The following is a 25,459-nucleotide window of genomic DNA, read 5'->3' on the forward strand; positions in this document are numbered from 1 at the left end:
CACCAATTTACTATGAGCCCACGGACCTTTCCTCCCGGTCACAGCTCTTTCGGGGATACATTTACTAAAGTGTGGGTTTATAGAAGTGAGAGCATCTACTTCTTTATTCAGCACCTTCTAGATGATAATAGCTGGAACGTGATTGGTTGCTATTGGCATCATATCTCATTTCTAAAAACTCCCACTTTAATACATTTACCCCTTGGTCTCTGAAACGGTAGAAAGTCAAGGGCAATGTTAAAGAAGGTAACATACGGTAGCTGTCAATGTCACATATCCTATTTCACGGATGAGGGTGGAACTATTTACATTTCCAATCAGACCAATAGAAAACTCTGTATACAGTAATCAGGACTTTTACAATGATTCAAATATTAATAATAGTCCTGTATGACTGGTCCTGCAAGACTGGCAAGCTGTAACACACAGTGCTCAGAACAGCCTATTGTCAAGCATTACAAGGAGGGTGCTTGTGGAACATTTGTAACATCTCCTACACAACACACAGATATTTAATAGACTGTGCACAGTCACTTACTGTAAATATAATCGCACCAATAAATGTAAATTAACATACTACTCTATAACTAGCTTCACACCAGGCCATTTAAACCTTCACGACAAAACCATGTGTCACGGCTTTTCCAAGTATTGTTTAAAACCAGTAGTTCCCAACCAGTGCGTCCAGGGTGCCACTAGGCTCATGCAGGGGTACCTCGGGTTAGTGGTCCAGGACCAAATGAAATGATTTATGGTCAAAGTGATAGGCAAAACCATTGCTAGCGGCTGCCAATCATAAACCATGTGGACAATCCAGAAGCACAACTGTGCACTACCAAATAACTGACCTGTGGCCATACACCAGGATGACTTCTCATAGGGTAGACATCACCTGTGATCCCCCTTGAACCCTCCGAAATACACCACTGGCTAAAATCGAGCCCATGTGTACAGGGCTTTAAGATTCATATTTGGCGGTTATGTGCTGTTGGTGCATAAGAACAGGTTAAAGGGAATTATAATGATATTATAACTAACAAATAAATTTCCATTAAAAAACACACCGAAATATAATGTGTTCATTCTAGCACCCACTATCTTTGAAAACCCATGCAGTTCCTCTTCTCTGCCTGGGGTGTCGCTGTCTGCTGTAGTGCTTCTAGCACCGTATGGTCTGTATATCAGCACTGATTTGCAAACCAGACCAGTGCTAGAAACACCACAGCAGACAGCGACACCACAGGCAGGGAACAGGAACTGCATGGGTTTTCAAAGATAGCGGGTGCTAGAATGAACACTAATAATTCTCAGGGTTTCCTCAAAAGCAGCTTGAGAGAGAAAGATTATCATAGCATCTCCTGTTGTCACAGATCTACAAGCTTGCGGTCTCCCATCTGCGAGCTTCAGGAGTGAATGAGATATGGGCTGACTCACACCGCCACTTATTTATGCATTCAATGTTGAGTCAGGAGCTTCCTAGTTGCCAGCTGTCAGTCGTCTACTAATATCTTAAATTAGGGACATTCTCGTTATCCCAGCTCGATCCTCTATCTACATTTCTACAGAAGACATCATATACTGATAAAGGTATCAAATTTAGGTGACTATGGTGCCCACTTGTTAACCTAAAAAAACAAAAAAAATTAAAAATAAAAAAAATCCTTCAAAAATTGCTGTTTTTCTGAGAATTGCATATTTTTTATATCATGGATATTTAACATATTTATTCATTAACAGTTCCTTATATAGCGCACACATATTCCGCAGTACTTTACAGAGAATATTTGAACATTCACATCAGTCCCTGCCCCAGTGGAGCTTACAATCTATATTCCCTACCACATGTACATGCACACAGACATTCTAGGGTTAATTTTGTTGGGAGCCAATTATACCAGTTCCCTATTTTTGGATTGTGGGAGGAAACCGGAGTACCCGGAGGAAACCCACGCAAGCACGGGATCTGCTATGGTCCCCCTGTTTATGATTGCAGAATGGGCCTGGGAAAAAGGCCTACTTACCAAGTCCCAAAAGGATATTACGTTATTAATAAAATAGTAAGTTTTATTCAATATATTCAGCAATCCCCAGAGCACTACAGAGTAGGAACCCACTTGCCCCCTTATTTTGTACTATTATTTATTGAAGAAACAGATATAGATCTGCATGTTGCGATAGAACATACAGCAGTGGTTAGCATTACTGTCTCACAGCACTGAGATCTTGGTAGGGATGGCCATTGGTGGGTTACCCATTTATGATCACCATCGATGGTACCATTGATAAGTAACCTCAATGGTGTGATTCTATCTGCAAGGGAACCATCTATTGTTTCACCCACCAACGTCACCCCTGCTTTACAATTCTGTATGCCGTGGGCCAATTAGAGCTCAACGGGGCTTTGTGGGAGTGCCAGAGGCGGAGCTAGGCTCTGTGTCTGAGAACTTGGGTTCAATTCCCACCAAGGCCCTTACTGTGTGGAGTTTGTATGTTCTCCTTGTGTTTGTGTTTCCTCCCAAACACAAGTTCTCCTTGTGCTTGGAGCACCTGGAGGAAATCCAAACACAAGGAGAACATACAGTTTCCTCCTGTAAATAATAACTAAATAGAACATAGCTTGCTGGATGGGCTGGGCCTAGAGTCCCTTTATACTGTACCCTCCATAGCTTTACTATAGAACACATAACCTTGTTAGTTCCTGCAACAGAAGAGCATTCAGTATTATACACCTTTCCCATCTCAAAACCGGGTCGGACCCGGACGCGGTGCATTCACATTAAACCCGAGTCACCCATTATGTTATGCATTCACTGGGTAGACAATGTTTAGATCAACAGTCTCTAGGTGACCACTAATGGTCCACAGTGACTAGGTGGACACCTTGACACCAATTTATGACAGTCAACCTTGAGTATGTCAACCATTTCAAGGTGTCGACCTAGACATGGTCTACCATTTTTACCGTAACTGCCCTTTATACAGAGGGTGGCCCAGGTTTAACCCTTCGCATAACCCAGGTTGCTCGACCCGGGTTACAAGGTTTGGTGCTTTCACATTGCACCTCATCCTGGGTCAACTCGGCAGCAAACCGGGTCCGACCTGGGTTATTTTGGTGATGTGAAAGGGGTAGTATATAAGTCTATAGGGGTATGATGAGGCTTGTAATTCCACAATCACTAAACTTTTTCATTTGTGTAGACGCTCACTATTTAACATCTCCAATTGTGTCTTTCAATTTAACTTTGTGTTCAGAACAAAACAAAAAAAACAAAGTTAAATATAAGAGCATTCAGTGCATCGGTCCTCCGAAACCGGCTGAATAATACATCTTTCATGCTGAAGAAGGTACAACAGTCTCCTGTGTTCAGGTAATACAATAGCATAATATGTAAGTACATAATAGCAGCTCAACTATTGACATCTCTCAAGCTCGCCCTTAATTTATAGGAAATTAGACCTTTAAACTCAGAACTTACATAAAGGTCATTGACAGTAGCAGTTAAGAAGCAATTGTGAATTATGAAGTGACACAAATTACAAGGAGGGTGACATTTGAGAGCACAATAAATTAGGATTTACCAAATATCAGGCTAAGATTATGTACACAGCAATCTAGTGGGGTGTGGTATAGCACACCGACAGTCGGGATTACGACTGCCCGGACTCAGCGGTGGGGGAGCACAACGACGTCCCTTGCGGGCTCGCTGCACTCGCCGCGCTGCGGGCACAGTGGCCCTATTCTATTTTTCCTTGAGGACCCCCACGAGGGAGAATAGCCGGTGGCCGTCGGGATCCCGAGTCAGGGTTTTCCGAGAAGAAGGAAAAAAAATGAAAACGTTCACTCAAAATGTCTCCGAAAGTGACAGTAACAGCAGCATACAGAGGACAAGAGGAGGACGTGAAGCGGAGGAGCAGGTCTGCAGACCACTGTCTCATACACTGATCATTTCTTCCAACTCAGCAGCCCCGGAGGAGACGATATGACGGCCTATGTATGACTGGCTGCATGATGTACACTTTAGCAGACAAGCAGAAAGCAATTTAGAAATCACATCTAACGTGTGTAGATCACACCTATGGCAAATTCTTCAGTATAACTTGGCATTCAGTAAATAATTACATAATCACTATATAAAGCCAAGGCGGCATCCATTCATTAAAAAATACACTGCTTCACAGTCACACCCTGAGCTGTAACACGGGTGCTAGGAAAGCAGGCAGGATTTATATGCAATTCCCATTTAAAACTTAAACTTCCCAATAAAACATCATTCAGTATAAAATTCCCATTTCCTTCATGTCCGGTAAACATCCCCCTGAGCCTCGCCAGGTATGCATCACCCCCCCCCCCAAGGAACGCATCCCCCTGAGCCTTGGAATATGTAAAGTGACAGAATCACATAAACAGAAAGTTAAGCAATAACTTTGGGTTAAAGGCTAAATTCCGATATGGGTGGAGTTCCGTACCTTATAGCATGGTATAAACATGTCTCCATGTCCAACCCCCACCCTTTGCGTGCGGGACTGCTCTTCGGATCGAATGTCAAACACATTTTGCCACTTTTCAGCCAATTTTTCGGCCTGATCCATCGGCATCAGATGAAAGTGGCAAACGGGACTAGTGTATGGCCAGCGTTACGCAAGAACAGGAATAAGTGACATTAGGTACAAAGCATTGCAGAACATCTACAAAGTTAATAAACATTTCTGCAGCAGCCATAATGCTGCTTTCAGACCGCATAACTGGCTTTGACCCTGTATTCCAAAAACGGTCCTGCCAGGTAAAACTCCTTTCACACCACATCTCTTAAACTGTATATTACCGTAAGTGCCATTTTTTTGACACTGGCAGACCCGTTTTTGGAAACTTTCAGTCAGTGCGGTCTTCAGCGCGCGTAAAGTGGTTCTGCACCTTTCAGACCGCACAGATTACCATTTTAAAATGGTAAAAAATCTGCAAAATACTGATTTTAAGTGCGGCATGGTGGACAAACCCAAAATCTTGGTGCTGCTGTAGGCAGAGGGATGGTGATAATGATTTGAGGGAAGAAAAGAGAAGAGGGCCCTGCTTTTGAGAGTTTACAATCTACAATTGTAAGAAACGTAATTAATTAAGAGCGTAAAGCTGCCCAAACACGGTACAACGGGGTGGTGCGATGCACGCTCCCGCGCACATCCCATCACAAAGCACATAATGTATGTGCTGCTCGTGCGTTTTGAACTACATGCAATGCAATCTACAGTAGTTCAAAATGCATGGAGTTATTGCTCGGTGTATGGGCGGCTTTAGGGGTAGATGTATGAAGCAGTGATAAGGGAGGAGAAGTGATACAGCGCCTGGTACTTTATCACCGGCCAATCAGCTCCTGACTGTTAAGTAACAGGCTGGGTTTAAAAAGCAACAGTCAGGAGCTGATTGGCCGGTGATAAAGTACCAGGCAATTTATCACTTCTCCATACATCTACCCCTCAGAAAAATAGGTAAGGGGTGACACAGAGGGGAGTGGCTGGGATTCAATTAAATTCAGTCTGTGGTAGGATTATATTCCCACGATATTCCCCTACAGTACACTAGTATACTGTCATTGTAGGCCAGCTAATTCTACATCTTTTGTGAGACAATGCTTCACCCCAACTACATTTAGCAAATGGAGCTTGCTTGCTGCACTGTCTTGGTAAAGGGCGAACGTGGGGGCCTGAAACATCGTCCTGCTGAGTTTTTAAGAATGAATTAATAAAGGCTCAGGAGAAGTGCAGTGACTAACAGCTACATATTAGCATCAGATGTAAATTACCACCCACTACAACTAACAATGTGGTCACTGTTCCTTTGCATTTATATTGTGTCGTGTCAATTATTAGCGTGCGTTGGCCTTTTGACAATGTCAGAATATATATACACAAATGGATGTGGCGCCCCACAGTAATGGCATAGTCAAAAAGGTTACAGGGTGACGTACATAAATAACAATAATCTCTTACGATTTATGTCCAATAAAAATGTTCATACAGCCCTTCTCTTTCTGGTCTTGTTCTTGTAGGTGCTGTTATACAAAGAAACAAAAGGTATTCTGGTGTAGTATGTCAAAGTAATGTATGTGGGTCTCTTAGGGATAACGCCATTTCCCTTCTAGAAATGGGATTGTGATGTCACAATATAGGTCACCACTTTGTGGTTGATCGTGTCAATCATGTTTACATCAAGCTTACATGGTATATGCCCATCAAGGTATCTTTGACTTTAGGGAACACTTTGTATAATCGAACGTATCATGACAGAATAATCGGTACTTGTGTAGTATCTGGGCACCCGATTTTGACATCAGGTCGGAAAAATCGGTTGCATCGCATGCGATGCGACCGATTAGACCCAATTTTTCATTGTACAGCCACCCTGATGGCTGATTACAATGTTAAATGCCCACCATACCCAGATTTTTAATTGTATACCCACCCTGATGGGTAATTACTAGGTCAAATGCTCCCCCATTGTTAACGCCACCCCACGATCAACTCCAACCTGAACGCGGCGAGCGCAGCGAGCCCACGAGGGTCGGCGGTACGAGTCCTCTGACCTTTTCATACCCCCGCTATCCACGTCGGCGTGGAGTTGATTTTATAAAGTGTGTCGAGCGCAGCGAGCCACCGAGCCTGAAGCATGGTGAGCCCCGAGAGGGGACGCCCATTACTTCACACGTATTACATGTGCGCTCGCCACGCATAGGGGTCGGTGGCTCGTTGCGCTCGCCACACTATATAAAATCAACTCCACGCCGACGTGGATAGTGGGGGTACGAAAAGGACGGAGGACGCGTACCGCCGCCCCTCGCGAGCTTGCCATGCTTCGGGTTGGCGTTGATCGTGGGGTGGCCTTAACAATGGGGGGGGGGGGGGCATTTCACCTCATAATAAACCATCAGGGTGGGTATACAATTAAAAATCGGGTCTGAGGGATCATTTAACATTGGTTCAAATGTAAAAATCGGGTCGGTCGCATCGCATGCGATGCGATCGATTTTTACATTGTACCAGGAACGTCCAAAAAACACGAAAATCGGGTCAAGTCGCATTGCATGCCTAAAGTACAGGCATTCGATAAAAAAAATGGGGCGCCCAGATATAACACAAGTACCGAATAATCTTACATGAATGCTTACTTGTATCTGCTACATGTCCTCTTATCAAGGTTACTTTCAGTGTGCTTTCCTCAATGGATAGAATACCACCAATACGACCGATATCCAGAAAATAGCCTTTGGGGCGGGATGGGTGGAGGCTTGTCTCAACTACACATTCCGGTTAGTGGCAGTTGCCTGTGAGACTTTACAGTGTACGGATCAAGCTGTAAACAAAGTTTCTTTTTTACCTCAGTCAAGGTTCAAGATGGAGCATACCATCGAGCAATGATATGCAATCAAGTTTTGTGTTAAACGCCGGAAAAAACGGGTACAGAGACGCTTGCCATTCTTCAAAAGGCCTTCGGGGAGCAATTGTCCAAGGTGCAAGTTTAACACTGGTTTAAATTCTTCGAGGAGGGCAAAGAAGACGTTAAGGATGAACCACGTTCTGGATGACCTTCAACAAGCAAAATTAGCGCTCCCATGGAAATCGCCGGGTGACAGTGGCGGGCAGCTGACATCACCGGATGACGCATATATAAGTGACTGGAGAGTCACTTTATATATGCGTTCACTCACAACATCTTTCCATGGTTAGTTCCCCTATGGCCTGCTAATGGATGTTTATGTAAAACATCCTTTCACAGGCTGTGCGGACTTGCACAGCATGCAAATGGGGGGTTGGGCAGCCTGCAATTCGCAGGGTGCAAATTCACATCCAGAATAACCCCCTTTGAGTACGATCCGGCATGCCCACCCACTCGCGCAATGCACCCCTGGGACCGGAGATGCCTCTGAATTGGATCCTGCAGGCCGCCGGGGACCAAGTAAATATGAATATAAAGGGGCGGGGGAAAAATAAACTAAATATTCTGAAAAACCATGGTTTTTCGGAATATTTCGGTTTTTGGAATACACAGATAAGGGAGACCCGACCTTATAGTATTCAAAGTACAATAGAAAGCTAGGATTAATAATCACAGGGGACTAAATGCATGGCAAACCCTGTCCACAGGCTGAAAAGGAGCGATTTCACGATACTAATAAAAAACAAATTAACCGTTTCAGCCCCCACAGCCGGTATACCGCATGCGTGTATTCAGAGACTGTAAATGGGTCACTTTGAAGGGTTAACAGTTGCTGGTATGTTTAAAATAAAATACTAACTCCAAACCAGGGCAGAGACACAGCAAGACGGTAACAATGCTCCCATGCTCGCCATACGTGTGATGTCATAGCAGCTCATCACTAACACCCAAATATTTCTTTCCACCATACTGGTGCTGAATGTCAGACTACATGATGTCTATGTGTACTAACTATAAACCAAGCTAGTTTAATGCATGTACAGTATGTTTTACAGTAACAAACATAGAACTAAAACAGCGCTGCATCAGTTTGATTGAGAAACCCACAGAGTGACAGTACACATATACAATGTAACAGTGGTGACCCGTCTAGTTCTTTGGCCCTAGGCAATTGCCTTGTTTGCCTAATAGTTGAATCAGACGAGTTCCAAGCAGATTCCCTCTGATTCAGAGCATTAATATAATAAGTGGACAATGCCTCTGAAGCTGTATGACGATCTTAACCATTGTCTACATCAGAATTATCCGGAGCTTGTTTGGGGACAATCAGGACAAGATATACCCTCTGGTGAGGAAGCCACTGTAAAATAATCTAGCCATTCTATTCTTTTTCCTTCTAGAATGCCTTCTGATTCCGCAGGGCAGGGTCACTGTACAGTTAGTACTGGTTGTGCTTGTTTTCAAGCACTGTAGCTCTGTAAATGGGAAACAAAACACTGCGCGTAACATTTTATGTTCTGCATTTACCAGTCTCCACATCCTAGAAGGAAAGAGAACACACTGCATATGCAGCCACCGATAGTTAGATTTAGATTTATTATGCATATTTTGAATTTTTTGGTTAATAAACCTTTAGTTCCATATAGGTGTAATCTAGCAGTGTAAATGATCTATAACCCTGTTCTTGATTTTGCAAAGCGCAGATTCTGCCTGGAGGGAAGGGGGAAGTTGGGTCAAGCACACTCTAGGGGGCAATTTTAATAGATGTCATTAAGTGCACCACAGCTGCAAGGTCGCACGAGACGGTTTACCAGCAGTTACTCCAGACACTTTGTTGCATGGCCCTGCCAATGACCAGAACTGGCCATATGGAGAAGGTAGGCTGTTAATATAAAACCTTCTAATGGGTAAATTAATGGACAATTTGCCAATAGCAACCAACTAGCTTCAAGGTGGCATTTAAGTATGAAATTATAGGCCGCAGCTGATTGGTTGTTCTGTGCAACTCCGTCACTTTTCCATACCAAGGCTTGGTACAGCTCCCTGTGTAGATTTATAAAAGTATGACAGACAATTCTTGTGACTGAAAGTAAAGCATTGTGACAAGGGACAGATTACACAACTGGGTGTGGTATGACAATCAGACAGTTGGGATTCCGACAGGGGGGAGGGTATAGTGGTACAAAGCCCCAGGTTCAACTCTCCCTCTATGGGAGAATAGCCCCTGTCAGTCAGGGTCCCAACTGTCGGGCATTTAACAGTTGGGATTCTGATGCAGGAATAATTACCATCGGAATTCTGACTGTCGGGGCGTCACCCAGCAACTGCACAATCATCCTCATCCTGGTTTGTATATACATACATTGACAGTCAGAGCACTTGTGTAGGGTGTGTGGTGCACACAAGCATCTGACCCAGTGGGGACCACATCTCACACACTGCACCTACTGAATATACTTAGTGCAGTTCTATTGCAGAAGGGATGTTGCCCATAGCAACTAATCATATTCTACTTATTTATTTAGCACCATCTAGAAGATAGATGGAACCAGATTGGTTGCTATCTTATGGCCCCCACTCGTGGAGAGCCGGGCAGGGGAAGCCAGGAGCTGGGAGTCGGCAAAAAAAAAAAAACACTCCATTGAAATGGGAAGCAACTGATTGGCACCTATTCATTTGTATGGGTTTTTTTTTATTTGCTCGGTTCCCCCCACCGGCCTCTCTGCGCCCCCCCGCCGGCTCCCAGCATCCTCCCTGCCTGGCTCCAGGCTGCACATAAGTTTTATGCGCATCAGATCAGCCAGGGTGTCAAACAAATGAGATTTGGTCCGATTTATCGGCCCAATCCGTCGGATATAAGGTCACTGGTAAGATAGTGCCAAAACCACTTTCCCAGACGTATGAGCATGTGCAGTAGAGGGGTCACTGGGAAAATGGTGCCGAAGCTACGAGATGTCATCTAGGGCCAGAGTCCATACTATGCATGGGCTGATGCAAGGGGCAGGACCCACAAAGAGAACTCACACAGGAGCCATCCTTTTCCAAAATGCCTCTATGTCAGACTTTTGCATCAGTAATCAATTCTTGCAATCAAGTGGGATTAGCTCCTTGTAACAGCAGAGATACCTGGCGTTATTATTGCCAAGTTAGAGGCTGATGCTGTAATGGAAGCACTGGGCGTATGTTGCAGCAAAGACGTGTACACTAAATACATACCGCACTGGTAATGCCAAGTTGTGCTGATCTTGAGATGCAAACTCCTATGAGTACTCCTGATCTGCTGCTAATCAAAAGTGGAGAGTGATAAACAGCCAGCCAATCAGCTCCTGTCATTTTTCAAACCTAGCCTGCAACATAACAATTAGAAGATGATTGGCTGGCTGTTTAGCACTCTCCACTTTATCACTTTTGATACATCTGGGCCTATATCAGACCATTACTGAGCCACAGTATACACCACTACACACGATTATCCCATTTTATTCCTGTTCTGATAATTCCACTTGAAATGTAAGGGTCCTATTCATTGTTGGGTGCTGATGATTAACGGTCTAACTTGCCATAAGTTTTGGGGGTGGATGGATACAGGTTGAGTATCCCGTATCCGAGTATCCGTTATCCGAATTATTCCGAAAACCATACATTCCAGAAAGTGAAAAATAAATATTTTTTTTGCTAAAAACTCACTGGAGACATTTGTAACAGCACTACTGGTGACATGATATGTAACTGGCACTATATATGTGCAAGAAAATGATTGCTTGGCATTCAAATTCAATATCTGAGATAGTACACACATTTTGTTTCATGTTTTGAAACCTTGTTTTTTGAACAAATAAAATATATTTGTGTGTATTTTATGTGGTAATAAAATATATTTGTGTGTATTTTATGTGTTTATACAGCATAAATGCAAGATACTTCAAAATACATAATTGAAATATTAAAATATTCCGAATGACGGAATAATCCGTTATCCAAAATTCTCCTGGTCCCGAGCATTTTGGATACGGGATACTCAACCTGTACTTAGTTACTTAGCAGTTCACCCAATCAGTAACACCAATACCGATGTGGCAGTATTACTTCCCATTGCAGTGCCAGCCTTGTGCGCATGTATGACCCGATGTAACATATGCACATGGCCACAAGACACTTACTACGGAGGCAGTAGAGGGATACAACAAGGCCTCTTAGGAACTCTGGAGCTCCTTCCCATAGAAAGCGGGGTTTTCATGTAGGCAGACTCCGAAAACATTAATTTTGCTGAATAGGGCAGTACAGGTGATGTAGGGCCTTATTCTAGTTCACTCTCTGACAAATTCCTTCTTAGATGGATAAAACCATGTGCACTGCTGGTGGGGCAGATGTAACATGTGCAGAGAGAGTTAGATTTGGGTGGGGGTTTTTCAAGCAAGATCTATATTGCAGTGTAAAAATAAAGCAGTCAGTATTTACCCTGCACAGAAACAAAAGAACTCAGCCAAATCTAATTATCTCTGCACATGTTACATCTGCCCCACCTGCAGTGCACATGGTTTTGTCCATCTAAGTAGGATTTTTGTCAGAAAGAGTGAACTAGAATAAGGCCCAGCATGTTTAACTGCCTCACAGCACTGAGATCATGGACACACTTCTCATCGTGGTCCTAACTGTGTGGCTTTTGTATATTCTCCCTGTTTCTTCTGGGTTCTCCAGAATCACATATTCAAAGCAATCTCTGGGAGGGATCTTACCATCTAGGATCTCATTGCCATACGCAATCTCATAGTTGGGATGTATAAATCTGCACCCACAGGCACAGGGGCCAATATCGGCACTACGGTAGCTGTGGGGCCAATATATGGAATGCTTGGATATTGGTAAATTGGGCGGCATCGCGTGCAGGAATAAATGGATTGCTACAGTCCTGTCATACATACGGGGGGTACAAAATGGTGCGGCTAGCTGCAAATATACTATGATAAATTGGCCCCTATTTTTCAAGGCGGCCCCCAAATAATGAATGAGCAAATTGCTAAAAACATGAGTAGAATAGCATTACAGCATGTAGAACAGGCTCGTAGTTATAATAAATATGATCTTAAAGAACTAGAACACGTAGTTTGCCCTATGTTCACAAAAAGTGGAAAATGAAAAAGAAAAAGTGAATCGTCTAGTGCTTTATTATTATTTATTTACAGTTTCTTATATAGCGCAGCAGATTCCGTTGCGCTTTACAATTGTAGACAGTGATAAAACAAACTGGGTAACATCAGACAGACTTAGAGGTAAGAGGGCCCTGCTGCAAGATTACAATCTGTATGCCACACTACTACCTCCCAAATATGCCTAGCAAATGTCAGACACTGCTGGCTGGGATTCATTCACACAACGTGGCCTGGAAATGTATATGGAACATAGATTTTACCCTTTAAGCAGAAAGCATGAACAGCACTGATCTGAATACAGTCACTTACATGGAGAAACTGGCCCAAAGTCACAGACACACACTTCCTTTGTGTTACGGTAACACAGACTGTAGGTGACAAGAGTCCCCTGGTAATCCAGAGGTTAAAGGGCACATACTGCAGATGTAAGCACAGCTAATGTGCCTTTTCTTAAGTCGTTAAACATGTCACTGTCACCTATTCATACAGCTGAGCCCAAAATGACACATATCTTGCTGGCATTGCAAATCCAGCCCTGTACATAGAAAACAGTGGTTAACCCTAGGATTGCCAACGTGTTGGGCCTCCCAAAGGATAGGGGTACATAGGGGTAATTCATACTTGCTCAGGCTTGAATATATTCACAGTATAGGGAGCATCTTAACGCCACCCCGCGGAATGCACCCCCCACCGACCGAATCCGTGCGACAATATGCAAGTGTATCTATGCTTACACATTCGCTCGCATGCGAGGGCACAGAGGAAATATCATGTGATGGTCACTTCGCAGATAAAAGTGAGGCTATACTTCTTTTTATCCTGCGCAGTGATGTCCGCATTGGGGACATGGGAACACCCAGCGTTTCTATGGGCACACCTATAGAACGCTGGACAGACCGCCTGTCCATCATTATGCACATGCCCCGACAAGTGTGAAACTCGACGAAGGTGTTCGCTCTGGGGGGGGGGGGGTGTGCACATGGGCAGGAGTGACTATACGCATGTGCACACCCTCACCATCGAAAACGTGCTGCTCACCGAGCAGATCTGAATGGGCCCCATTAGTTCCTTGCAAGGCATAAACTTCTCTTATGTTTAAAACCTTGCACACATTTGGGGCACTTGTCATACAAACAATAAGGGCTGCCCCCCAAAAAAAGGCAACGCCACTTAGATAATGAGCAGCTACACGTCATATAATGAAGATCGGCCATGGGTATTTGTGCACACTAAGCATAACCGTGATACCACGGGGCAGATGTGGCCCCCGCAAACTATAGTGTCATTTATTCAATTGCAAACAACAAAAACTTTAATCCATGCCAGCCTTGGCCTTGTTTTACATAATATGTCAGTTAAAACCAGTTTGTTCCTAGTTGGTTCAGTTTTCTGGATTTCCCAGCTGCAGAATAATGTTCTAGACAAGGACTGCACAGCAATAACATAGTGCACTGTCTGCATTGTATATAACATAGTGCACTGCATTGTATATAACATAGTGCACTGCATAGTATAAGTCACTAAACATAATAATAACACAAAAAAAAAAAAAAAAAAAACACAAAAGTGGTTTAATCAACACGTACACCTGTGTATCATTTAGGCATGTTACCAAAATGAGCTGCTGTAGAGCCTTAGTGCAAGCACATGCCAGTTGTCTTTGCCATGGAAAGAGGTTCTGCAGCAGCACGATATTATTTTGATCCCTACACTAGGAATTAGCTGCCTCTGCAGTTTGCTGCTCACATGCAATTCCTTAAAAAGTGATGCCAAAGTCTGACAGGGAGCAGGGACCTCCCTTGGACACAACGTACCGAGAAATGAAACGCTTACTTAGCAGGACGTCCCTCTGCAGGCTCGGTGTCCGGGCTCAGGAGCGGCGATAATCCAGCAAATCCCCCGTAGAGTTCCCCAGCTCAGTGTCCCCGGGACCTCGCTACTAGCGCTGTGGGAACAGACACATCGCACGGGCCAACCCCCCTGCCTCCTCCCCACTGGCTGCAACGCAGGAGCCGCCCTCTCCCGGGCCGCCGCTCGCCAATGGCGCTCTGAGGCGGACATCCAGTGGAGGGGGCCCGGACAGGGAGTGAGCGACGGCCGGCATCGGTCTGCAATTCATAAAAAAAGAGCGGAGATAACGCTGCCCGAAGCGCAGCAGAGGGTCACAGCTCTACATTCCAAGCGGTGACTTTTAACCCAGTGCGTGAAATAATCTTTTTATTCACTGACTGTACCTAAGGGCTTGTTTTGGTCTTGTTTCGTGTAGTACGGGCTGGGAACCTACATGAATAAACGTTGTGCCCGAAGGCAAAGCTATCAACTAAGTAAAGAAAGTACATGCAATAAAGAAAGGCCATACTGTACATATACAGTGTTGTCTATCAAGCACTTACTGTAGGAAAGTGCATTTGGCAGTACTGTTAATGGCGACAGATGGTTTTACATTAAATGTATTTATTTATTCATTTTAATGCTACTTTGTCATTATAAACTACTGTACCTAGTCTTTGCAGTAGATAGAAAAGAGGAGGGAATTATTATGTAGTCCCAGCACATATGCCAGTAGTTCCCAAACTTTTTGGAGTCATCCACGGCACCCTAGAGAATCAGCATTGTTGGACCAATTTGCCCCTGAGCTCCCCGGCAGCTCCCCGGGAGGCTCACATACTTGATGTGCCATTTTTACATGCAATAAATCGCATAAGGGGCTAATAACCCCGGCTGCACATGCCGGTGTCCGCATTGTTAATAATCGCATATGCAGTAACATATGCGATTATTAACGCAAAGGCGATGGCCGGCAATGTGCAGTGGGTCCCCCCTCCCTCCGGGAACCCTCACCCGGCTGTGAGGGCTCCGCTTCCTCCTCCCTGCACCCGGAAGCGGTGCAGGTAGGACGAGGTCACTGGTCCGGGCAGCAGAGCAGGAGGCCGCCCGGACACAAGTGAGGGGGGTGCGTCACGGGGAGGCGAAGGGAAGCCCATAGGCTTCCATGGGGTTACGCTATCTAGAACTGGCGTAAACACCCCCCCCCCCCCCCCCCCCCGCACCGACCTGACCATGGGGCTTTGCTGCATATGAAAATGCGGTAAACAACCCGAAAACGGGGGTTTTACACCATTTTTAGTTTGGTGCATCTCGCCCAAGGAGCACTAAGTGTAGGGTCATTTATCAAGCGTTTTCTAAATAAAACACTAAAATATCATTACTGATACCACTTTTACATCAGCAAGCCAGGTCGCACCCGGGATTTTTGAATCGGCTATAATCCGGGTGTGACCCATCTTGTAACCCCTTTTAGACCGGCATCTTGACCCAGAAAAATGCCGGGTGGGTGACATCAATGAGAGAGATGAGAGCAACCCTAAGCGCTTGCCGGGTTGATATCAAACCATTTACACCGCCTGCAAACCCGGGAGTTTGCACGTTCCAAAAACCTGCAGGGTTGGTGTTAAAGGGGTATTACTGATAATGGATATAGATAGGGAAGCAGAGGAGCTCTCAATGGACTCATGTGATGGTCACTGCAATGATCTGATGCTGTATACAGAAAACTGGTTTTGTGTCATTTGGACCGATTTGAACTAATGGAAAATTGTCCAATAATCTGAGTGGCCACATGCAGCACGGTACAGGTGCGCTAACTTGACTTCAATTAAGCTCATGCTCATGATCCCGAAAGGTGTCCCCACTGGCTGTAATCCAGCCACATGTCGTCCATACCGCAAGTCCAGAGCAATTTGGCAATTTCTCCATACAGCAAGGTTACAGTGCTGCTACTGTATGTCAGTTAGCCAACTACATCCGGGAATACAGCGGTTTCTTTACATAGAAACACAGAATTTGATGTCAGATAAGAACCACTGTGTCAATCTAGTCTGCACCTTTTTTAAACCATAAAAAGTCAGTGTGGACCCCCTTACATAGCATGCAATAGGTGACTTAACATGAATACCCCCAAACATTCAACAATCTTCTTTATAATATATATTATTTGATACATGTCTATACCATACATAAATATATATATGTGTGTGTGTGTGTGTGTGTACTGTGTAGTGCACAAAAAGCGCTAACCCTCACTCAGTGCTAGTATTAGTGACAAAATAATAAAGAAATATGTACATAAGTACATAAAAACAACACTCCAGAGTATATACTGTGTCAGCAAAAGTTTTCAGGTTAGCCTAATTTCCGTAGGACCATAGAAAATGTCTATTGTGTGGTAAAACTTCTGTGCCTTCATTTTCCCATATCCCCCCCCCCCCCCCCCCACCTACCACCTGGGCAGCACAGGGAAGGGATCCGGGCAGCAGGGTCAGGTCAGTAGCACTCGCGGGCAGGGGTCCCGTGGCATATGTGAAGTCCTGCCCGCCATTGCTACCGACCTGACCTTGCTGCCCGGATCCCTTCCCTGCGCTGCCCAGGTGGTGAGGGGGGGGGGGGAATACACTCAGTGTAGACAGAGGGGGCGTCTGGGGGGGCAAGCAGCACAGTGTAGACAGAGGGGGGACCCCGACGCTGATCTCACATACGCTGCATGGACCCCTGCCTGCTGCTCGGTAGTGCTGCCGAGCAGGGGTTCCCTGCAGCATATGTAAAGTCAGCGGCAGGGACCCCGCCGCTGACTTCTTAAATGCCGCAGGGACCCCCTGCCCACCAGCGCTACCCACCTGACCATGCTGCCCGGATCCCTTCCCTGTGCTGCCCAGGTGGTGGGGGGAGGGGGGGAATACACTCACTGTAGACAGAGGAGGGGTGCCTGGGGGGGCAAGCAGCACTGAGTATAGACAGAAGGGGGGCACCTGGGGGGGGGGTGGCAAGCAGCACTGAGTGTAGACAGTGGGGCGGCATCTGGGGGAATGTTTACATCAGGGCCGGACTGGTCATCTGGCACTTCTGGCCTATGGTCTTGTGGGCCGATGTTGTGCAGCCAGTTCGGATAAGTTTCAGCATCAGCACTGCCTCCTGGGCATCACTGCGCTTAGTGCCACTGCGCGTTGCGTCATTTGACATCCATAGGTGTGCGCTGGATCTGCGCAGGCTGCAGGAAAGAGAACAGGGCCAGCTGCTCGCCGCAGCAGACCTCACCTCATCCCCCCTGGCTCCCACGATGTGCCTATCAGAAGGGGACTTGAAAAGATAAAGGAGGTGATGTGTGATATAAGGAGGGGGGCAGGGAGGGAGTTATGGTGATGGGATGTGTCCAGCCAGTCCCAGTGTGCCCAGTCCGCTGCCCCATAAAGTCAACGGCAAGTGCAGTACTACTGTGCTCCAGGCTCCAGTCCTGTCCCAGATTCCTCCTGAGCCCTTCGAGCATCTAATCCCCATGGCATCGAGCATGAAGGCCCTAACATCAAGCATTAAAGCCCTGGCATCAAGCATGAAACTCCTAGAAATTAACATGTAGGTAAGCAACACTTATGTGGCATCACATGTAATAGCCATTGCGTTGTGTGGTATAATATGTAATGGGCATTGCAGCGTGTGACATAATGTGTAATGGGCATCACGGTGTGTGGCATAATGTGTAATGGGCATCACATGCGAGGTGTAATGTGTAATGGGCATCACAGTGTGAGGTGTAATGGGAATCACAGTTTGAGGTGTAATGTGTAATGGGCATCACAGTGTGAGGTGTAATGGGAATCACAGTGTGAGGTGTAATGGGAATCACAGTGTGAGGTGTAATGTGTAATGGGCATCATGGTGTGAGGCGTAATGTGTAATGGGCATAACGTATTGTGTCATAGTCTGTAATGGGCATCATGTTGTGTGCCATACTATGAAATGGGTATTATGGTGTGTGTCATAATATGTAATGGGCATAATGGTGTGTTCCATAATATGTCATGGGCATAATGGTGTGTTACATAATGTGTAATGGGCATAAAGGTGTGTTCTATAATGTGTAATGGGCAGTGTAATGCTTCCTTTTTGTGATGGCACGCCTCCTTTTCATTAGGCCATGCCCCTTTTTGCTGCGCGGCTGCACCGCACAAGGTTCCCGCATGCTGCAGGTGGGCCTGTGTGCTGAAAATGCCAGGGCCGATTTCTGGTCTCAGTCCAGCCCTGGTTCACATGTCGGGACTACGGATAGAAATAGAATACACGTTCCTTAAATATGCACTGCGCTGGGTCCCGCTCATTAGATATGCACGGAGCAGGACCAATAGTGCTCACTGCTGCCTGGGTACCATTTCAGACAGCAAAAAAAACGGGTCTGGAACGGGTAGGACCCTGCTTTTTTACCGTTTCCAAATACCGGATTTTTGGAAACGGTAAATTCACTCTGCACCTTTCAGACTGGCAAAATACCGGCTTATAAGTGCGGTCTGAAAGGGGCATAAGGAGCTGATTGGCTGGATGTTTATCTCTTGTTATCACCCTTGCATTTATCTTTGGTTAAGGCTTAATACATCTGCCCCATAGTTTCTACCAGGTGACTGATTTATCTACAGGCTAGAATTCAATTGCCCAAATCCAGTAAATGACAGCTTTAATATCAAATAAAATGATTTCTAAGTGTCAAACGATGACAGATGACGACAAAAGATGACAACCATCATTACTGCTTATTAAGACCCGCCTGGAGTTTACATAAGGATTTGGTCACCTTATAAAACATTTCACCACTCACCTATAAAGGCTGATCATGCAGCACTAGATTAATGAAAACTGCAGCAATAATGTAAATGGGCTACAGAATAGACACACAAAGCATTTTACAGCTGCAGTTACATAACCAGCAAGAGGCAGCCAGCCTATATGAGCAAGTGATACAGGAGGCAGGATTATCTGCTATTACATTACTAAAAGATTAAAGGTCTCTGGATGGCGTGTCAATGTCATTATTCTGGGTACAAAAAATGAAAATGAAAAAAGGTACAAGTTCCCAGATCCAAACTCTGCCTCTCCCCCCTGCTTTTATCTTCTAGTATGTACTGCAGGTTCTAAAAGTCATTACCTTATTCTCATTTGGGAAACATGAATAATAATAATAATAATAATAATAATATTATAATTTTATCTAATTCAATACATTTCAAAATCCACTTATATTAAATGACCGTTAATGACCAACAGCAGTGTAGTATGGGTTTTTCATATGTATAACCATGACCTTAGACAGGGAAGTTATTTGCCCCTCAGTGGTGCAAGTTCATATCATAATGACACCCATGGTAATTGACAAAGCACATAGCAGCGGATAGAATATAACCATCATCACAACTTGGCTAAACTATGGCCCTCCAGCTGTTGTGAAACTACAAGTCCCATCATGCCTTGCCACAGTTTTGCTATTAGGGAATGCTAAAACTATGGCAAGGCATGCTGGGATGTGTAGTTTCACAACAGCTGGAGAGCCACAGTTTGGCCATGCCTGATTAAAGGCATACTTACTGGCTTTTAAAGTTACCTCCCTGGGAGAAGCCCGCAGAGGAGACCCAATGCTGCACGTCAGGGGGCTATGTCACAAATGGGGCTAAAATGAAGCGATTTGTGTACTGTAAGTCCCGCCTCCTCCCCGCGGACCTGCGAATTCTGGAATTTGTTTCAGCGACTCCAGGGGGTGTGATGACTTTGGGGAGCATGTGGGAGACTTCCCCACCTTCCCGGAGGGCGGACACAATTTTTGGGAGCCTCCCTGCCATTCCGGGAGGGTAGGAGAGTATGTTTAAAGGTTAGGAACATACAAGAAACCAGGGGCCTAATACAGACCTGATTGCAGGACAAATTTGTTCTCAAAATGGGCAAAACCATGCTGCACTACGTGGGGCAGATGTAACATGTGCAGAGAGAGTTAGATTTGGGTGGGTTGTGTTTAAACTGAAATCTAAATTGCTGTGTAATAAAGCAGACAGTATTTACCCTGCACAGAAACAAATTAACTTCCCCAAATCTAACTCTCTCTGCATATTACATCTGCCCCACCTGCAGTGCACATACATGGTTTTGCCCATTTTTAGGACAAATTTGTCCTGGGATCAGGTCTGAATTACATACCTCCCGACTGACCCGACTTTCACGGGACCGACCCTTTTTTTTTAGATAGTTCCGTGTCCCAGGCGGGGCTGGCAGTGTCCCGTGCTGGGGGAAGGGGGACAGTTGGGAGTTGTCTTCCCCCTGCCTGCCGTTGCAGTTTTTATAGTACCAATTGTATTTCTATTTGCTGATTCTGGTTTAAATAAAAGATTATAGAAAGTAGATTAATTTCCTTTTTCCAGAACAGGAAGACAATCTGCCTACAGAGTTCCCATTTATTCCGTTAGACAGACATACAGGTAGTAAGTAATTATTCTTATAATGTTTCCAGAAAACAAGTACATACAGTAGTAAATTATCATCTCACTATCATCATTTGGAGACAGAAAAATAGCCGTCTAATTATAAACTTAAGCTGGCCATACATCTATAGATTTATTGTCAGATCTGGCTGGTTGGAACAAAAACCTGGTAATGGAGGAGAGCAAATGACAGTTGACCATTTGCTTTGAAATGCTGGAAAACTGCCAAAAACTGTCATTCAGATATTACTAGGTTTTTGTTCCAACCAACCAGATCTGACAATCAATCTGTAGATGTATGGCCAGCTTAATTTTTAGTGGTCTGTAAAAAGGAAAATGATTGTATAGAGATGGCAGTGGACCTGATCAAGTTGATTGTTTGACAGTAATTAGGTCGACAAGTCAATAGGTTGACCACTATTGGTCGACAGACAATAGGATGACCACTATTGGTCAACAGACAATAGGATGACCACTATTGGTCAACAGTCAATAGGTTGACCATTATTGGTCGATAGTCTATAGGCTGACCACTACTTGTCAACAGTCAATAGGCTGACCACTACTTGTCAACAGTCAATAGGCTGACCACTACTTGTCAACATTCAAAAGGCTGACCACTACCGGTCAACAGACAATAAGTTGACCACTATTAGTTGACAGGCAATAGGTTGATCATTATTGGTTGACAGGCAATAGGCTGACCACTATTGGTCGACAGACAATAGGTCAACACAAGAAAAAGTCAATTTCTGCAGATTTTGACATAGACACCTAAAAAGATGAAAAAATCATGTCAACATTTTCTGTGCCGACCAGTTCCATGTCGTCCTTTTGCCTATGTTGACATTTTGTCTATGTTGACCTAAAGCATGTCAAACTTTTTCATGTGTAGAGCTATTGCCGGTCAACCAATAGTGGTAGACGTATTGACTGTCGACCTAATTACTGTCAACCTAATGAGCCATACCTGCAGCGGACTATTCTGAAAAATGTTGGACCCTGTTGATCTTGGGCCTTATTCTAGTTCAAATGCAGTGCTGCGAATTTTGCAGCACCGCGTGTGGATTTAAAGCATAAACTTCCATTCGCAGCCTTGGGTGGGGGGACCAAATTATTTGATGGTCGGCAAACATTGAATGATTTGGAACATACAGGCAAAACTAAGACACTCTCTGGTGTCTTAGCTTTGCATGCTCCCTGTACGGGAGCATGGCGGGCAGCTGACATCCAATGACATCAGCTGCCCGCCCCTGGCACCCGTGTCACTGTCTTATTTCCATGGGCGCATCCCCTCAACAACACCCCCCTCTCTCGCACTGGTGGGTGCTATCGGGATGGCGAACTAGCAGCTTGTACCCAGCGTATGCACATGCGCAGAAATGCGCATTAGCAAAACATTGCTCCCCCGTGTGAAAGCTCGGAGGAGCGTTGAAACTAGAATCAGGCCCCTTATTTGCAGCACATAAGATAAAACGTGACCGGCAGCGGCACATCACAGGTGCTTTTCAGCACGAGATGTGTCCCATCCGATCAGTGCCGTAACTAGGTGTATGTGCCACCGCTGGCACACACCTATAGGACCTTATTCTGGTCCATGCGCACTTTGCGAATTCGCAACAATGCACAATGTTTTTTTTCTGTGCATGTGCTGGGTGCGAGAGGCCACAGCAAAGAGAGTGTTCTCTGTAAAGCGCTGCGTAATATCTGTGTGCTATATAAATAATGGATATTAAATAAAAATATAGTAAATACTGCAGGGGCATGCTTGTAATGTACCAGAACATACACCATAATACAGTGCAACTTAATGTAACATATGTATATTCAAGTGCACAGTCTTTGGATCTGATTCCTAGAGGAAGGGGTGAGCCCCCAGGCAGTGGGGCCCACTGGGGGAATTCCCCTGTAACACTGTGGATAATATACCAATACATATTCCTTGATTGATGGGTAAAGTATTAAAAAAGAAATAAAAGTTAATGAAATTATAAAATGCAATGTCATAGGGAAAAAAATTATGTAGTTATATTTTTTTAAACTCAGGTTATTTTAGTTACTGATAGGGCTATTTCACACACTCCGGCTCCTGCCGGACGGCGAAATCCTGCATGGCTAGGAAGCCGTGCCGCACACTGTAGTTTACAATGGAGGGGATGGCCACAGCCTGGCAGCCATCCCTTCCAGTGGTGTGATCCGGCTGCAACCGTGTGGCCGGGCCGTGGCCACCCTGTGTGAATGGACACATTTGTGTCCATTCATAACTACGGTGTGCGGCACGGCTTCCTGGTCATGCGGGATTTCGCCGCCCAGCAGGAGCTGGAGCGTGTGAAATAGCCCTTAGGTAACATCTAATTCTGTTTTTCTTCTTTAGTCTCTTTAAAGCTGCAATTAATTGTTTACTTATTTCTAATGGTGTGTACACACGGTGAGATTACCTTGCTATTCAATTTAAGATTAGAGTGCTATGCAATCTTTGCTATCTCTGTACTTTTAACATACAATTCATACAATCAGCATTAGATTTGCATTATATAGTCATTGCTGCCCTGTCTATATGGGTTTCGATTTGTGCTGTCATGGGAGCACGCATCGGAATCGCAAGGTAACCTGTGCGATCTGCATGCGATCTGCTTATGATCTGAATACGATCTGCATGCGATTTTGACTATATAGTCAAAATCTAATGTCAAATCTTACCGTGTGTACACAGCATTAGTATCCTATAATTACCATGCAACCACATAACCTATGATTTAGTTATTTACTAAATAAGTTGTGGAATGTCTCTCTTTTAAGCATGTATGTTTTTTACAGAATGGGTTATATTCAATGCTCTTTAGCAAGCTGTGACGGCAAGCAGTGCTGATTGCTCACTGTCACAGCTCGCGGGTTAGTTTTCAATTGACCCCCCTGCACTCGCCGTTTCCACCTCACTGGGTTTTTCAATCGAGTTGGAAATGGCAAGTGCGGCAACTCGCAGCTCTATGCAGTGGGCTCGCTGCATTAGTGGCTAACCTCGCAGTTCAGGGGAAGTCCCCCGCCGCATACACCCCCTTGACGGCAGCATTGAATACCGTCCAATGCCCTGCTCCATCTGTTCCTCCAATGCCAACACATGAGCTACTCAGGAGCTTCCTGACTGGCTCTAAGTGCAGCATGTATGATCTCCAGCTCCAATACAGGACCATGCATCTTATCAGTTGTCACATACAAATGCTATTTGGTCAGAATTCACCCAATTTCTCAGCTGGATACGCCAGAATCGGGTCAAATCAGGCCCAAATTGCATAGTGTATGGGGGCCCTTAGATATCAGGTCATGCTGATATACAATACTGGTTGGGGAGGGGGCAGTAAGGTATGAGACGCAAGGGGCATGGTGCAGCCAGGTGGGTACTGAGGAACATAGGGCCTGTTTCTGGTTCACTCAAAAAAGCTAATTCTCTATCTCTAATGGACCAAACCATGTGCACTGCAGGGGGCACCTCAAAAAGGTGATTGGCACCTGTGGAACTAAGGCTTCACCTTTAATAGCCATGTTTGGAAGGTAAAATTAGGTCTGCCCCAACTCCAATGCCACCAGGTCTTAAAAGGGACAAAGTGACAAAGATCTTTATGAGAATTACAAAAGGAAAACTAACTAAGGGAAACTAACTCTGAAAGTAGTAACTCATGGTAACTGTCTGTGGAAATACTACAGAACTAACTAATAAAGTATGCAACCTAGTTGCAACCACCTGAGGCGACCCAGTTGCAAACATAAAAAAGACACCACACTTAAAGAACGCCACATAAAAGACACAGAGCAACACGGCCCAAACAGTATAGAATACAGAGCAGATTAGATATGGTTCAGGATAGAGTGTGAGTTGGATACAGTGTGGAGTTTAGAGCAGGTTAGATACAGTGCAATTTGGATACCCTATGGGTCAGATACATCAATAGAACACTAACTGTGACAGGGGGTGTCGGCAGCGCAGGGGTGCTGACAGTGTCCTCAGAGCATGGTGATGGCAGGGCAGGAGTACCGGCAGTGTTGGCAATACAGATATGCCAGTGGGAAGTTGTGGAGGGTGGCAGCAATGTCATCAGTATGAGGGAGACGACAGTGTTGGCAGTGAAAGAGTGCTGTCGGTGTCAGCATTGTGGGGTTGGGGCTGTATTGGCAGTGCAAGTGTGCCAGCAGCACAGGAGTGTAGGCGAAGAGGGCAGCACAAGGGTGCCGGTGGCACAGTTCCAAGGGCAAGAGTGGTGATAACTTGTGCTATCCTACTGCTATCACCTTCTGCGGGGACAGAGTGCACAGTAGCAACAGAGGAGAAGCACCAGTGGGGAACAGGCTGCTGCAAGGGCAGACGGGCAGAAGATTTCTAGGTACTTGTGTAGTTTCACGGCGACTAGCGTAGTTAGTGACTGTCAGCATAGCCCAACGGCAGCCTAGCGTAGTTAGCATAGTGTCCTAGCGGCAGCCCTGTGTAGTCAGCGTAGTGTCCCCGTTAGGCAGTGTAGTCACCGTACTGTCCCCGCGACCTGCAGCTCTGTCCCCGGCATCCCTGGCAAGCCTAGTGAGCTCCTCTCACACAGCGCCAGTAA

At 45.2% G+C, this 25,459-nt stretch overlaps 1 protein-coding gene across 2 annotated transcripts in view; it reads right to left on the minus strand.

The window, feature by feature from the left end:
• LZTS2 (leucine zipper tumor suppressor 2) overlaps positions 1 to 14,645 on the minus strand; it is a 147,842-nt gene extending 133,197 nt beyond the window's left edge. Inside the window, exon 1 of one of the 2 annotated variants that reach the window (XM_083149221.1) lies at positions 14,410 to 14,645. The gene's annotated coding sequence lies outside the window, so the exon portion shown is untranslated. Of the gene's footprint in view, positions 1 to 14,390 lie in introns of both variants that reach the window. The other variant, XM_083149223.1, reaches the window with a different exon arrangement.
• Positions 14,646 to 25,459: the final 10,814 nt, after the last annotated feature.

Source organism: Crinia signifera, chromosome 6 (genome assembly GCF_055691185.1).
Source record: "Crinia signifera chromosome 6, ASM5569118v1, whole genome shotgun sequence".
Classification (NCBI taxonomy): Eukaryota; Metazoa; Chordata; class Amphibia; order Anura; family Myobatrachidae; genus Crinia; species Crinia signifera.